Raw genomic sequence first — 16,675 nt, forward strand, 5'->3', positions numbered from 1 at the left:
CTGCTCCCTGGTGTCGAACAACACGCCCTTACCCTTGCTAAACAGACTGGGCTGATGCGGACCATGAGGTGGATCATCCTGCACTGTGCACTGTGACTGGCAGGGGGCGCTGAAACTGCCTTTTCTGCGCCACATGGTGCGCATGCGTGTTCTCACCGCAGAGGCTTCGTGGCGTGCGTGGTATGGCGTCCATAATGGAAAGATGGAGAATGGCTCCCGTTCCTTCCGGACCCGCTTGAGGGCGCACTGCGGCGGCGTGGGGATGACTTGGAGACTCGTCTCGGGGAGGAAACTGCTGCTGTCTGTGGCCCTGACTGCTTAGGTGGGAGCTGCGTGCGCTCAGCGTTTCCAGGGCACTTTTTTCTACACAGTGACTACAGAAGCTTGTTTCCTGGAACTTTCTCTTTATGCTCACCTTCTCACTAGTTTTCCTCTTTCTCTCATAGTATTTTAGTATTTATTTTGCCATTAATTTTGTTCCCTGAGGACTTTTGAGGGTGGCAAGTGTAGCGGACTGTGGTATTTTTGGGGTTTGAGGACTTTTTCTGAGGGAACCTGTCCCATATAGATGGGGAGAGAGGAAAGCCCCAGGAGGAAGGGGAAGCCCGGCCCAGGTGGGAGTTGGGACCAGGCCTGGGTGTTTGGCTGCCTCCTGGCCAGGCCTCAGACGGAGGAAAAAAGATCCCAGCGGCCTCCAGGATTTGATGAATTTTTAAATTTGCCTTCCCGCCATCGGGACACATCACCAATCCCCCGCCCCCAAAGAAGCCTGTGTCCCCTCCTGTCCATCCGGACACGACCACCTGACCGGGGGAACGGACACCCGGGTGCGAGCCTGACGGGGATTTGCCCATGATGACGGTGATGCTGAGGACCTGGTTCTGTCCATGCTGCTCAGTGTTATGTCTCCTGTGCAGAAATGTCTGTGCTGGGTCCCTGCCCAGTTTGGGGTTGATGATCTTGTTGTTATTATTGCTGTTGGGCACTGTGAAGGTATTGCGTATTTTTTGTAACAGTCCCTTAGGAGATACATGCTTCCCCCAAACTTTCTCCCCATTTGTAGGATTGGTTTTCATTTGGTTCACTGTTTTCTTTCTGTACAGAAGCTTTCCAGTTGGATGTAGCCCCACATGGTTGTTTTTGCTTTTGTTACCTGTGATTCGCTTTCCCAATTTAAAAAATAAATATATTCACAAGCCATTCCATTCTTGACGAGGTTTTACCCCTCTGCTTTTTTTTTCCCGTTTTTTCTTTTCCAGTTTCCAAACTGTGAGCCTAGATGCAGGTTGCCCCAAAACTGAGTGCTCCACCAGGTCCCCCACCCCCTTTTTTCTTACAGACGTTTGATGATAATGTATAATTTCAGGTCTTGTGTTCAGGTCTTCAGTCCATTTCGAGTTGATTTTTGTGTATTGTATACCAGAAGGGCCCTATTTGCTTCTTTTTCATAGAAACATCAGTTTTCTTGAAACCATTTAATGAAAAAATCTCCTATCCCCATTGAGGCTTTGTGATCTCTGATACTGTTTTCGTTTGCTTTGGAGGTATACCCAGTAGTGGGATTGCTGGGTCATACGGTAGTTGCATTTTCAGTTTTTTGAGGAATCTACCACTTTTTTTCTTTTCTTTTCTTTTTTTTTTTTGAGACAGTCTCACTCTGTCATCCAGGCTGGAGTACAGTGGCGCGATCTCATCTCACTGCAAAGGCTGCCTCCTGGGTTGAAGCGATTCTCCTGCCTCAGCCTCCCGGTAGCTGGAACTACGGGTGCATGCCACCACGCTTGGCTAATTTTTTGTATTTTAGTAGAGACGGGGTATCACTGTGTTAACGAGGATGCTCTTGATCTCCTGACCTGGTGGTCTGCCTGCCTCAGCCTCCCAAAGTGCTGGGATTACAGGCGTGGGCCACCGCGCTTGGCCTACAACTTTTTTCCATAGTGTATATCCTAATTTATCTTTACAGCAATAGTGTATGAGATTTCCCCTTTATCCAAATCCACACCAGCATTCTTAAGATATTTTCAGTAACATGTATTCCAGTAGGTGTGGGATGGTATCTGAATGTGGTTTTGGAGTACATTCTTTTCTGATGAATAATAATGTTGAGGACCTTTTCTCTTACATGTTTGTGCATTTTATGTCATTTTTGCAGTGATGTCTATTCAGGTTTTTTGCCCAGTGTTAGTTTGGATATGTATTTTTTAATGCTATTGGATATATTTTTTTCTGTGTACATGTTTGATAACAACCAGTTATCACTTCTATGGTTCCCTCCTATTTTCTCACAATCTTTTTCTTTTTTGAGACAGGTCACTCTCACCCAAGCTGGAGCACAGTGGCACATCACAGGACCATGTAGATTGGAATATTGGCTACCTACAGCTTTGCAATGCAATTTGATGTCAGTAATTGTGAGTCTTCCAACTTAGTTTGTATTTCTCAGGATTCCTTAGATGTTCAGGGCTGTTTGTGGTTCCATGTTAATATTAGCATTGTGTATTTACGCTTTTTTTTCCTTTTTTTTTTTTTTTTTGGACAGATTGTTGCTCTGTCGTCAGGCTGGAGTGCAGTGGCGTGATCTTGGCTCACTGCAACCTCCATCTCTGGGGTTCGAGCGATTCCCCTGCCTCAGCCTCCTGAGTAACTGGGACTACAGGCGTGCACCACCATGACTGGCTAATTTTTTTTTTTTTTTTTTTTGTATTTTAGTAGAGACGGGGTTTCATCATGTTGGGCAGGATGGTCTAGATCTCCTGACCTTGTGATTCGCCCACCTCGGCCTCCAGAAGTGCTGGGATTACAGGTGTGAGCCACTGCGCCTGCCCACTTTTTTTTTTTTTTTTGAGACAGAGTCTCCCTCTGTTGCTAGGCTAGAGTGCAGTGGCGTGATCTCAGCTCACTGCCACCTCTGCCTCCCGGGTTCAAGCAATTATCTGGCCTCAGCCTGTTGAGTAGCTGGGATTACAGGCATGCACAACCATGCCCAGCTAATTTTTGTATTTTTACTAGAGACAGGGTTTCACTGTGTTGGCCAGGCTGGCCTCGAACTCCTGACCTTGTGAGCCACCATGCCTGGTCTAGAATGCCTAGGATACTTTCTCTTTGGGTTCATTTGTTCTCTCCTGTGCAGAGGCTCTAAAGTTGTACTTAGTCTCTCTTGTTTATATTTGCATTTGTTGGCAGTGATTTCAGTATCCCATCCAGAAAAAGAGATTGTTAGGCCATTTTATTGTCTACAAGTATTTATCCCCTCATTTTTCCTTCTCTTTTTCTTTTTTCTTTTTGCAACCTGTGTGCACAGGGTCAAGTTTCCCCCAAATATATGCTTATCCCATGTTTTCTCCTTGGAGTGTTTTGCTTTCAGGATTGAATTTAACTGTTTTATTTTTCATAGATTTTTGTGTATTGGGCAACATAGGGGTGCTAGTTCAGTCTCGTGCACATGACTACCCAGTTTTCTCAACTGTTGTGCCTTTGGTGTGCTTTTGAAAAATGTCTGCCCTAAATATAATTTTGGGTTGATTACTTGGCTCCCTCATTTTGTCCATTCGGTTGTCTTTCTATGTTTATGCCAGTCAGTGATTGCTTGGATGACTGTAGGTTTTGTTTTATCTATCATCCATGTATCTACCTATCTGTCTGCAATATATCCTAATCCTTTTGTTTGTTTGTTTGTTTGAGACAGGTTATCGCTCTGTCACCCAGGCTGGAGTTCAGCACTGCAATCTTGGCTTATTGCAGCCTTGACCTCTGGGGCTGAAGTCTTCCCTCATCAACTTCCCAAGTAGCTGGGACTATAGGTGCGCACCACCATGCCCCACTAATTTTTTTGTACTTTTTGTAGAGGTAGATTTTGCCATATTGCCCATACTTCTCTCGAGCTCCCGGGCTCAAGTGATCTGCCTGCCTCAGCCTTCCAAAGTGCCATGATTACAGGCAGGAGCCACTGTGGCTGGGGCAACCCTGTTTTAAAATATGCATATAATCGACTTATTTTGATTAAATTGCAGGTTAGTTACATGTGAACATTTGATGACATGGAGGCTTGTGGCCTCTGACCCCGTCACCAGGCAGTGAACAAAGTGCCAATGAGGTGGTTCTTCCGCCTGCACCCCCTTTCTGCCTCATTTTTTCATCTGATAGTCCCCAGTGTCTATTGTTTCCATCTTTATGTTTGAATGTATTCACTGTTTAGCTCCCACTCATAAGTGAGAACATGGAGTATTTGGTTTTCTGTTCTTGCGTTGGTTTGCTGAACATAATAATCCCCATGTCTATCCATGCTGCTTAGGATATGATTGTGTGTTCTTTTTATGGCTGCGTAGTATTTTATGGTGTGTATGCACCACATTAAAAAAAAAAAATGTCAAATCTGCTGTTGCTGGTCACCTAGGATGCTTCCACGTCTTTGTTCTTGTGAACGGCACGGCAATGAATGCAGAAGAACATGTGTCTTTTTGAAGAAGGATTTATTGTTTTTTGGGTAGATACCAAGTGTAGTGGAATTGCTGGGTTTGATGGTAGTTCTGTTTTAAGTTTTTTGAGAATCTCTAAACTGGTTTCTACGGTGTGAACTAGTTTTCACGTTGACCAAGAGTGTAGCAGCGTTCCCTTTCCTTTGCTGCCTCCCAGCATGTTGTTTTGACTTTGGAAAAATGCCCATTCTGACCAGCGTGAGATGGTATCTCATTGTGTTTGGGAGTTGCATTTCACTGATGATTAGTGACATTGTGTATTTTTTCATGTCGGTTGGTCACTTGAACATCATCATCTTTTTTTTTTTTAATTTATTTTTATTTTTTTATTTTATGAGACAGTGTTTCGCTTTGTTGCCCAGACTAGAATGCAGTGGCGTGATCTTGGCTCACTGCAACCTCCACCTCCCGGGTTCAAGTGATTCTCCTGCCTCAGCCTCCCAAGTACCTGGGATTACAGGCGTGTGCCAAGACGCCCAGCTAATTTTTATATATTTAGTAGAGATGGGGTTTTACCATGTTGGCCAGGCTGGTCTCGAACTCTTGGCCTCAAGCTATGTGGCTGCCTCAGCCTCCAAAAGTGCTGAGATTGCAGGCGTGAGCCACCATGCTGAGCCTGTTTCCTTAAATTTCTTTACAAAAATTTACCCTATGGTAAAAGTGTACTACCAGAGAGTAGAATGAGACACTTTGGTCCGTGCGTACATTGTGTAATGATGAAATCAGGGTGTTTAACATCTCTCTTGCCTCACAGAGTTATTATTCCTTTGAGGTGAAGACATTCAGAATCCTCTTTTCTAGTTTTCTCGAAAACTACACTCTAATAATGTTAAACCTAGTGACTCTGCTGCTGTGGAATAGAACTACAGGTTTCATTCCTTTCATGGCATATGTAACTTTGTACCCATTTCCAATCCCTGACTGTGCCCCACCTTTGAACCCTAAACTGTGGTAAAACAGTTATGCTTACTAGTTCTGAGAGAGAAAGTTTTTTAGGTTGCTCCTGGGTGAGTCGATGTGGTTTGTCTTTTACTGCATAGTTATTTCTTCTCTTTTATTTTACTTATTTATTTATTTATTTATTTAGAGATAGTGTCTGGCTCTGGTTGCTCAAGCTGGAGTTCAGTGGTGCGATCTTGGCTCACTGCATCCATGACCTCCTGTGGCTCAGGTGATTCTCCCACCTCAGCTTATCCAGTAGCTGGGACTTTTGAGACATGTCTCTTCAGGTACATTGTCCAGCTTTGGCTGGGTTACTTGGTTTTGCATGTTTCACTTCTTAGTAGCATTAGTTTCTCGTGCATACCATGTAACAATCTCTTTCAGATAAATGATTCCTCATCATGCCCTCCCTATATGAAGAATGCCTTCTCATTGTTGATTGGTTCATTGCTTCCTTTACCATGCCGTAGTTCTTAAGTTTTCTTTTTCACATGTTGAGTTTTCCTTTTGTTAGCAACGATTTTGGGTCAGGCCAGAAAGAAAATCACAATTTTGATGCATTTCATTGATTTTGAGTGTATTTTCCATATATTTCCTAACTACTTTTTGTTTTTGCAACCTATGACCATAGATTAAGTTGCCCTGAACTTCCACTCACTCTGTGTTTTCCTGTAGAAGTTTTATGCTTTTGGGTCTTGTGTTTAGGTTTTCATTTATTTCGAGTTGGTATTTGTGTATTGTGTAACATAAGGGTCCTATTTCGTCCTTTTTCATGTGAATATCCTGTATTTTCAGATTCATTAATTGAACAGACATCCCACTCCTCATTGCGTCTTGCAGGCATTCTTTTGAAAAACGTGTTGACTCCATACAGGCATACGTTTAGGTTCTGTTATGTCCGCATGGTTTCACTGTTACGTCTTTACCATAGTCTTTGGATGAGTAGATCTTTTCCATGTAATTTGAAATTGAACAGTGTGAGGCCTCCAAACGAGGTTGTATTTCCTAGGATTGCTTTGCATATTTGGAGTCTATGGTAGTTCCATGTGAATTTTTAGTTGTGCGTAGTTACATTTCATGACAAGTTTGGTTCATACTGCATGTCCAGAATTAGGGGTACAATGGGGACATTGCGGTAGTAGTGTGCCTTACATAAGGATAAAGGATAAACTTGAGGTTTCCATGTTTTGTGAGTTTCCAGTTTTTTCAAAATCATTTACAGAATAGACTAGCTATTTCCCAGTTTATTTGTCTGGGATTCTTTTTTTTTTTTTTTTTTTGAGATGGAGTTTTGCTCTTTTGCCCAGGCTAGAGTGAAGTGGAAGTGGTGTGATCTCAGCTCACTGCAACCTCCATCCCCAGGATCCAAGCAATTCTCCCGCCTTAGCCCCTGAGTAGCTAGGATGATAGGCACACACCACCATGCTGGCTAATTTTTGTATTTTTATTTTATTAGAGACGGGGCTTCACCATGTTGGCCAGACTGGTCTCAAACTCCTGACCTCAAGTGGTCAGCCTGCTGTGGCTTCCCAAAATGTTGGGATTACAGGCGTGAGCCACCATGCCCAGCCTTTTGAGAAATCTATTGACTGTAAGTACATTCAGATTTGTCTGTTGGCTGCCTGATATTTTCCAGTGGCATATGTTTCTTATTTTTATGCCAGTTCCTTGCTGCCTCAGTAAGTATAGCTTTTCGATGTCGTTTGACATTGGGGAGCATGAGGCATTCAAGTGAGTTTCTATTTCTGGGAAGTGCTTTGGATTTTCCGGGTCTTCCATGGTTCTCTGTGAATTTTGCCATTGTTCATTTACAGTTTTAAAATTGGGTTTGTCATACATGTCCAAAATTAGGGGGTACAGTGGGATTTTTTTTACTTGCGTACTTTGAGGAATGATGAAGTCAGGGTGTTTTGCATATCTATTCCCATGTCTAGTTTTTATTTATTTGTTGTGTGAACCTTCAGTGTTCCTCTCCTTTCTAGCTCTATTGAAAGAGATCCTACCGTATTGTTACTTGTAGTCACCCTCCTGTGGAGTAGATCACCAGCATTAATTCCTCCCCTGGAAGTGCAACTTGGTACCTATTACCAATGCCAGCCCATGCCCTCTCCTCCCCCCAGCCTCTGATAACCACTATTGTACTTTCACTTTCAATTAGATAATTCTTTTTCAGTCTCCTCATGGGTGAGATGATGCAGTGTTTGTCTTTCTCTGCCTGGCTGATTCCACTAAATATAATGTCTTCCAGGTTTATCCGTGTTGCCACAAAGGATGTTATGTCATCAATGTTTGTTGATAGGGTGTATTTTGTTGTGTCTGTATGCTGAAGTTCCTTCATCCCTTCATCAGTTGATGGACAGGTAGGTTGATTGCTTATCTTGGCTATTGTGTGTAGTGCTTCGGTCAACCTGGGAAGGCAGCTATGGCTTCCTTCCATGCAGTGATTTCACTGTCCGTCAGTATATACCCACTGCTGGAATTGCCAGATGAAATGGTAGTTTTCTTTTTGGTTGTTTGGGAAGCTCTAAGAGGTTTTCGTAGTGCCTATAGTAACAGTGATTTCTCCCAATAGTGCATGAGAGTATCTTTGTGTGCACCTCCCTCTGGGGAATTTGTTTGAAATAATTGGTTTCTTTTTTTCAAATTAGAGTGAGTCTGTACCTGAGTGTGATTTTCAGTTACAGTTTAGAGATGACTAGTAATGTTGAGAACCACCTTTTTTATATGTTAGTGAATTGCACATTGTCTTTTCAGTGATGTCTGTTCAGGTTTGTTGTCCAGTTTTGGCTGGGTTCCTTGGTTTTGTTTTGTTCCTCAGTGGCGTGTTAGTTTCTTCTGAATGTCAGATAATCCCTTTCAGATACTTGATTCCTTGTAATGTCCTTTCTATCTGAAGAATGCCTTCTGAGTGTTGGTTGGTGCATTGTTTTCTTTACTGTGCAGTATTTCTTCAGGTTTTTTTTTTTTTTTACTGGTTGATTATTATTTTAGTTCACAGTAATTATTCTTGTAAGATATAGTCAATAATAAAAACAAGAATTTTTGACTTCTATTATTGGAAGTGTTTTCCTTCTGTTGTTTTTCTCACTATTTAACATTGATTTAGGTTTTTTGAAACTTAAGCTCACTCTGTTTTCCTGTAGACATTTGATGCTTTGGGGTCACGTGTTTAGGTTTTAATTTGTGAGCCACAGCACCCAACCTCATTGCATCTTGTAGGCGTTCTTTTGAGAAAAATGTGTTGACTGCATACAGGCATACGTTTAGGTACTGTTATGTCCATAGGTGCATGGTTTCTTTTTATGCCACTGCCGTAGTCTTTGGATAAGTAGAGTTTTTACCTGTAATTTGAAGATGAAGAGTGTGAGGCCTCCAAACTAGTTTGTATTTCCTAGGATTGCTTTGCATATTCAGGGTCTTTGGTGGTTCCATGTGAATTTTTAGCTGTGTATAGTTAACGTTTTGTAAAACGTGTGGTTCATACCACATGTCCAGAATTAGCAGTGAATGGGACATTTTGATACTTGTATATCTTGCATAAGGATAGAATCAAGAAGTTTCTTGTGCCTGTGACCATGTAGAGGTCTTATATCTTGGAGGTGTGAACATCGGTATCTCCTCCTTGGTAGCTATTTTGAGAAAGACACAACCATATTGTTACACACAGTCTCCCTGCTGTGGAGTAGAATACCAGAATGTATTCTTCTCCTTTAACTCTCTGCATACCTATTGCCAATCCTTGCCTGTGTCCTCTCCTCTACCCAGCCTGTGGTGACCACTACTGTATTTCCACCTTCGGTGAGTAAAATTTTTCAGCTCCCACATGAGTGAGAACGTGCAGGGTTGATCCTTCTCTTTTCTCTGCCTTTCTGATTTGATTGAACATATCTTGCAGGTGCAGCCGTGTTGCGGGAAAGAGAAAATGCCCTGAATTTTGATGGCTGAAAAGTATTCCATTGTGCCTTTGTCCTGGAGATTCTTCATCCCTTCATCTGTGGATGGACAGGAAGGTTGATTCCATCCTTTGGCTATGTCAGTAGCATGTCAAGAAAGAAGAGAAGGAAGCTTTGTCTCCAGCATATGAATTTCATTTGCTTTCCATGGATAACCATGGGTGGGATGATGACATTACATGTTAGGCGCATGTTTAATTTGTTCAGGGACCTTCCAGTGTTTTTCCTAGATCACATCCTAATTAAAGTTCCACCCAGTAGCGTGTAAGATTATCCCTTTCTTTGCCTTCTCACCAGCCTTTGCCTTATTTCAAACACAGTCTTTCTTTTTGGCAATATTCATATCAGTTGGATTGAGATGGTGCCTGAGTGTGGTTTTCATTTACATGTTTGAAATGAGTTGATCTCAAACAGTGATGTTGAGAAACCCATTCTTTTACCTGTTTTTTTGTTTTTGTTTTGTGGAGACAGTTTCTCTCTTGTTGCCCAAGCTGAAGTGCAATGGTGCCATCTCAGCTCACTGCAACCTCCATCTCCTGTGTTCAGGTGATTCTCCCTCCTCAGCCTCCTGAGTAGCTGGGAGTAGAGGTGTGTGCCCCCATACCCGGGTAATTTTTGTATTTTTAGTAGAGATGGGGTGTCACTACGTTGGCCAGGCTAGTCTCGAATCCCTGACTTCAGGTGATCTGCCTTACTCAGCCTCTCAATGTACTTGGAATCCAGGCGTGAGCCCCTGCACCCGGCTCTTGTACCTGTTAACTCATTTCATGTGTGCTTATCCAAAGTGACTACACAGGTTTCCTGCCGAGTTTTTGCTGTGTTACTCAGGTTCCTTGCCCAATTTTCATTGGTTGTGTGTGTTTTCATTGATAGTAGTGTTAGTTTCTGGTAAATGTTCAATACAAACCTCCCTCTGATATGTAATTACTTACCAGTTTCTTCCAGTGTGTACTATGCCTGCTGTTTCACTTGTTTTTTTTTTCTTTCTATTCCAGTGAAGAAGCTCTTCATTTTTGGTCTGTTACATGTTTCTTTTGTTGGCAGTGGTTTTGTGTTTACTCAAGAGAAATACTAATTTCTGTTTCTTTCCCTTGGCAGTGAGTATATTTTTTTGATTTTCTTAATCTTCCTTTCTCTTAGCCACCCGTGATGATAGGTTCAGGTTTTGCTAAGCTAATGCTCACCTTCAGTTTTCTCAAAGAAATTTTAAGCTTGCAGGTCTTGTGTTTGTTTGTGGAAGTGATTTTGCATGGATTTCTGTGTGTCATGGAAAACAAGGTTTTATTTAATTCTTTTGTGTGTGGATTTCCCATTTCCTCAAAGCCATTGACAGAATGAACTAGTCATTTCCCATTTTATTCGGGGTTCTTTTTAGAGATCTGTTGACTATAAGTACATGTATTTTTGTTGCTTGGATGCCTAATACTGTCCAATGGCGTATGTTTCTCTTTTTATGCCAGTTCCTTGAGCTTGAATAAGTATAGCTCTTCAGTGTAATTTGACATCGAGGAGGGTGAAGCCTTCAAATGAGTTCCTATTTCTGGGAATTGCTTTTGGATTTTCAGGGTCTTCCATGGTTCTATGAATTTTAGCATTGTTCATTTATAGTTTTAAAATTAAGTTTGTAATACATGTCCAAAATTAGGGAGTACAGCAGGTTATTTTCCTACATGTATATCCTTGAGGAATGATGAGAGCTGCATGTTTTGCATGTCTATTCCCATGTCTAATTTTCATTTGTTTGTAGTGTGAACCTTCAGTGTTCTGCTCCTTTCTAGCTCTATTGAAAAACAGGCTACCATATTGTTACTTGTAGTCACCCCCCTGTGGAGTAGATCACCAGCATTGGTTCCTGCCCTGGAAGTGCAACTTGGTACCCATTACCATTGCCAGCCCATGCCCTCTCCTCCCCACAGCCTCTGATAACCACCACTGTACCTTCATTTCACTTAGATAATTCTTTTTTAGCTTCCACTTGGGTGAGATGATGCAGTGTTTGTCTTTCTCTGCATGGCTGATTCCATTGGATATAATGTCTTCCAGGTCCATCCGTGTTGCCGCAAATAATGTTATGTCATCAGTTTTTGTTCATGGGGCGCATTTCATTGTGTCTGTATGCCGATGCTACTTCATCTCTTCGTCAGTTGATGGATGGGTAGGTTGATTGCTTATCTTGGCTATTGTGAGTAGTGCTTCCTTCAACCTGGGAAGGCAGCTATGGCTTCCATATAGTAATTTCACTGTCCCTAAGTATTTTATATTTTTAGTAGAGACATAGTTTCACCATGCATGCACATACACGCTGTTGGAATTGCTAGATGAAACGGTAGCTAGCTTTGTGATTGTTTGGGAAGCTCCGAGAGGTTTTGTAGTGCCTATGGTAACAGTGATTTCTCCCAACAGTGTATAAGAGTATCTGTGTATGCAGCTCCCCCTGGGGTATTTGTTTGAAATAATTGGTTTCTTTTTTTTGTCTGAATTAGAGTGAGTTTGTATCTGAGTGTGATTTTCAATGTTGAGAACCATCTTTCTTTTTTTTTTTTTTAACCTGTTAGTGAATTGCATATTGTCTCTTCAGTAATGTCTGTTCAGGTTTGTTGCCCAGTTTTGGCTGGGTTACTTGGTTTTGGGTGTTTTGTTTCTCAGTAGGGTGTTAGTTGCTTCCAAATGTCAGATAACAGCTGCTTTTAGATGCAGGATTTATTGTAATGTCCTTTCTGTTTGAAGAATGTCTTCTGAGTGTTGGTTGGTGCGTTGTTTTCTTTACTGTGCAGAATTTCTTCAGGTTTTTTGTGTCTTTATTTCTTGATTATTATTTTAGTTAGTGGTAATTTTTTATTTTTATTTTTCCTTTTTTGGGGGGGAGTTTTGCTCTGTTGCCCAGGCTGGAGTGGGGTGGCACAGTCTTGGCTCACTGCAACCTCCACCTTCTGGGTTCAAGCGATTCTTTGTCTCAGCTTCCTGAGTAGCTGGGACTACAGGTGTGCGCCACCACTCCTGGCTAATTTTTGTATTTTTGGTGGAGACACAGTTTCACCATGCTCCTGACCTCAAGTGATCTACCCACCTTGGCCTCCCAAGATGCTGGAATTACAGGTGTGAGCCACAGTCCCCAGTCAGCAGTGATTATTTTTGTAAGGTAAGGTCAATAACAAAAAACTAGAATTTCTGACTTCTATTATTGGAAGTGGTTTTTTTTCTGTTTTTATTTTTTCCTATTGTTTTCTTTTACAACCTGCCAGGTTAGATTCAGGTTTTCCAAAACTTAAGCTCACTCTGTGTTTTCCTGTAGCAGTTTTATGCTTTTGGGTCTTGTGTTTAGGGTTTATATTTTTGAGTTTATATTTGTGTATTCTCCCAGTCTTTAGGATGCCTTTTTTTTGTTTGTTTCATTGTTTTCCTTTCTCTGTAGAAGTTGTAAAGTATCCCTAATCTCTCATAGTTATAGTTTCATATGTTAGCAGTGATTTTTGTGTTCAACACCCTACTTATACAAAACACACACAAACACGCACACACACAGCCAAGCCTTGCATTGTCTGTGGGTGTAGATTCCCTACCATTTTTTTTTTTTTTTTTTTGTATTTTTAGTAGAGACAGAGTTTCACCATGTTAGCCAGGATGGTCTCGATCTCCTGTCCTCGTGATCCGCCTGCTTTGGCCTCCCAAAGTGCTGGGATTACAGGCATGAGCCACTGCTCCCAGCCTTTTTTTTTCTGAGATGAAGTTGTGCTCTTGTCTCTCAGGCTGGAGTGCAATGGCACGATCTCGGCTCACTGCAACCTCTGCCTCCTGGGTTCAAGCGATTCTTCTGCCTCAGCTTCCCAAGTATCTGGGATTCTAGGCGGCTGCTACCATGCCTGGCTAATTTTTGTACTTTTAGTAGAGACGGGGTTTCACCATATTGGCCAGGCTGGTCTCAAACTCCTGACCTCAGGTGATCCGCCTTGCCTTGGCCTCCAAAAGTACTGGGATTACAGGCCTGAGCCACCTCGCCCGGCCACTTTTTTTTTTTTTTAAATGTTATGAGACTTTTTTACCTTTTGCAGCATGTGTGCAAAGACACAGGTTTCCTAAAATATATGCCCACTCTACGTTTTCTTATAGGACTTTTACAGTTTCAAGATTGAGTTTAGGTCTTTAATTCATTTTGTGTTGATTTAGTGTATTGTGAAATGTAGGGGTCCTATTTCAGTGTTTTGCCTGTAGATAAAATCATTGATTGAACCAGACTCTCCCTTTGCCACTGTGTCTGTTTGGGGTTTTGAAAAATGTGTTCCCTACATGTCATGTTGGGTTGAGTATCTGGCTACCTCTTTCTGTCCCTTAGGTCCTCGTTCTGTGTTTGTGACAGTCGTGGATTGTTTGGATAACTGCAGATGCTATTTTCACTTATTATTTTCTTTGCTTCTAACCTTGGATTTTTCTTTTTCTTTTCTTTTTTTTTTTTTTTTTTTTTTGAGACAGAGTCTTGCTCGGTGGCCCAGGCTGGAGTGCAGTGGTGCGATCTTGGCTCACGGCAACCTGTGCCTCCCGGGTTCAAGCGATTCTCTTGCCTCAGCCTCCTAAGTAGCTGGGACTACAGGCACCCGCCACCACGCCAGGCTAGTTTTTGTATTTTTAGTAGAGATAAGGTTTCACCATATTGGCCAGGGTGCTTGTGAACTCTTGACCTTGTGATCTGCCCATCTTGGCCTCCCAAAGTGCTGGGATTAGAGGCATGAGCCACAGTCCCTAACCATGGATTTTTCTTTTAACGCTTTCTGCTCTCATTATTATAGTTTAAAGCATACATAATCAAGTTAGTTACATCTGTTGATTGCATGACGCTGAGTCTTGGGGTGCCAGCAACCCCATAACATAGGCAGTGAGCAGAGGGCCCACAGGGTGGGTCTTCAGCACACGCTCCCCCTCCCTAGTTTTTTTTTATTGGTCTGGTGGTCATTCCAGGTGTCTGTTGTTCTCTTCTTTATGTTTGAGTCCATTCACAGTTTAGCTCCCGCTTACAAGTGAGAACATGTGGCGTTTGGTTTTCTATTTGGGCCTTAGTTCACTTATGACAGTGGCCTGCAGTTTCCATCTTCTGGGCTCAGGTGATCTTCCCACCTCAGCCTCTAGATTAGATAGGATCACAGGTGCCCGCCACCACATCTAGCTAATTTTTTTATTATTGTAGAGATGGGATTTCATCATTTTCTCAGGCTGGTCTCGAATTCTGGACTCAAGCCATCCACCTGCCTTGGCCTCCCAAAGTGCTAGAATTACAGGTGTGAGCCACTGTGCCAGCATCTCATCTACTATTGATGGCTAGGTTGATTCCATGTCTTTGACATTGTGAATAACACTGCCATGAACATACGAGTGCCTGTGTCTTTCAGATAGACGGATTGATTTTCCTTTGGGTAGATGCACAGGAGTGGGCTTACTGGGTGAGATGGTAGTTCTGTTTTCAGCTCTTTGAGAAATCCCCGATCTACTTTCAACGGTGTCTGTACTAGTGTTTATCCCCTGCAAAAGTGTACCAGCGTTTCCTTTCCTCGACTGCCTCGCCAGCGTGTGTTCTTTGCCTGCGTGGTCCTCACCGTTGTGACCCGCGTGGGATGGCATCTCGTCATGCTTTTGATTGGCAGCTCTCTGGTAATGAGTGAGTTTTAGCATGTTTTCCTATTTGCTGGTTGCTTATTGACTTTTGAGGAGTGTGTGTTCACATCCCTGGCCCGTTTATTAATGGGATATTCTTTTTCTGTTTATTCCTCTGGTTGACTTGTTGAAGGGCCTTGTAGATTCTGCATGTTAGACGTTGGTCAGAGGCACAGTTTGGGAACGTGTTCTCCCATTCTGTACGCTGTCTGTTTACTCTGTTGTAGTCTCTCTTGCTGTGCAGCAGCTCTTTCAGGTGTTAAGTCTGACTTGTCAATTTTTGTTTTTGTTGCCGTTGCTTTTCAGGACTTAGCCATCTAAATGCTTTGCCAAAGCCTATGTGGAAAAGGATATTTTACAAGTTTTCTTATAAGATTTTAATAGTTTGAGTTTTTACATTTAAATCTTTCATTCATCTTGAGTTCCTCTTTGTGTCTGGTGTGAGGTAGGGGCCCAGTGTTATTCTTCTGCACATGGCTAGCTGCTTATTTCAGCACCATTGATTGAATAGGGTGTCCTTCTCCTTTTGCTTACATGTGTGGATTCTATGTTAGATCAGATAGTTTTCAGTGTGTGGTTTTACTTCTTGGTCCTCTCTTGCGTTCTACTGCTCTGTGTGGAAGTGGGTCCCTGGCTTTTCCCTGAAATTTGAAATCAGGGAGTAATGTATCCGACATAGCCTGGATGTCTCAGGATTGCTGAGGATGAAACTCGGGGCACTTCATGGTCCCACATAAATATTAGCAGCGCGTATTTCTATTTCTTTCAACACATGTGGTGTATAGTAAAGGAACAATACAATGAGAGGATAGAGTGGGGCATTTTGGTCCATGCATACATTGTGGAATGATGAAATCAGGGTACTTAGTGTTTCTGTTACCTTTTCCCATTGTTTATTCCTTTATGGTGAGAACCTTCAGTATTCTCCTGTCAAGCTGCTTTGAAAGTGATGTGCCGATACTGTTAACCCTGGTCACCCTGCACTGGAATAAAACAACAGAGTTTTCCTCCTCTCATTTATGTGTAACTTTATACCCTTTTACAATCCCTGCTCATTACCCCTCTTTTCTCCCAATCCCTGGAAACCAATATTGTGCTCGCCAGGTCTTTGAGATAGAGTTTCTCAGATTCTGCATGTGTGAGATGACTCAAGGTTTGTTTCTCTCCCCCTCGCTCATTTAATTTACCCTCATGTTCTCCAGGTGCAACCGTGTGGTTCTCCGCGATATGATTTCATTGTGCTTTTCTGTGTGAAGAGTATCCCGGTGTGTACATGTGGAGCAGCTTCTTTCTCTCTTTGTCTGTGGATAAGCAGGTAGGTTGATGCTTACACTGGCTCTTGGGAACAGTGCTGGAATCCACATGGGTGGGTAGATCTATCTTTGGTGTCCTGATTTCAATGGCTTTGAGTGTATTTCCAGTAGTAGAATTGCTGGTTGAAATGGTAGTTGGAGTCTTTTAAGGTTTGGAGGAACCTCCAAGTGGTTTCTGTAGTGTGTGTGCTAGTTTACCTTCTCACGAACTGTGGAGAAGAGTGTCTCTTTCTCTCTCTCTCTGGAAACACACACCAGCATTTGCCTTTCTTTCAATGTTCTTTTGTCTTTTTTTTGTTACAAAAAATAAGATGGTGTCTAAGTGTGGTTTTGATTTACATTTTGCTTGTGG

General features: G+C 42.3%; 1 long non-coding RNA gene across 6 annotated transcripts in view; it reads left to right on the forward strand.

Moving 5' to 3' along the window:
• LOC103888269 overlaps nucleotides 1–16,675 on the forward strand; it is a 22,972-nt gene continuing 6,297 nt past the window's right edge. For 2 of the 6 annotated variants that reach the window (XR_004181794.1, XR_004181793.1), the window contains exons 1-5: nucleotides 6–322; nucleotides 2,310–2,411; nucleotides 9,313–9,427; nucleotides 10,366–11,525; nucleotides 16,213–16,325. This is a non-coding gene — a long non-coding RNA (uncharacterized LOC103888269). Of the gene's footprint in view, nucleotides 323–2,309; nucleotides 2,412–9,312; nucleotides 9,428–10,365; nucleotides 11,526–16,212; nucleotides 16,326–16,675 lie in introns of those variants that run through there. The other 4 variants (XR_004181795.1, XR_004181797.1, XR_004181798.1 and 1 more) reach the window with 4 other exon arrangements.

The sequence above is a fragment of the Papio anubis genome, unplaced genomic scaffold, assembly GCF_008728515.1.
Source record: "Papio anubis isolate 15944 unplaced genomic scaffold, Panubis1.0 scaffold722, whole genome shotgun sequence".
Taxonomy (NCBI): Eukaryota; Metazoa; Chordata; class Mammalia; order Primates; family Cercopithecidae; genus Papio; species Papio anubis.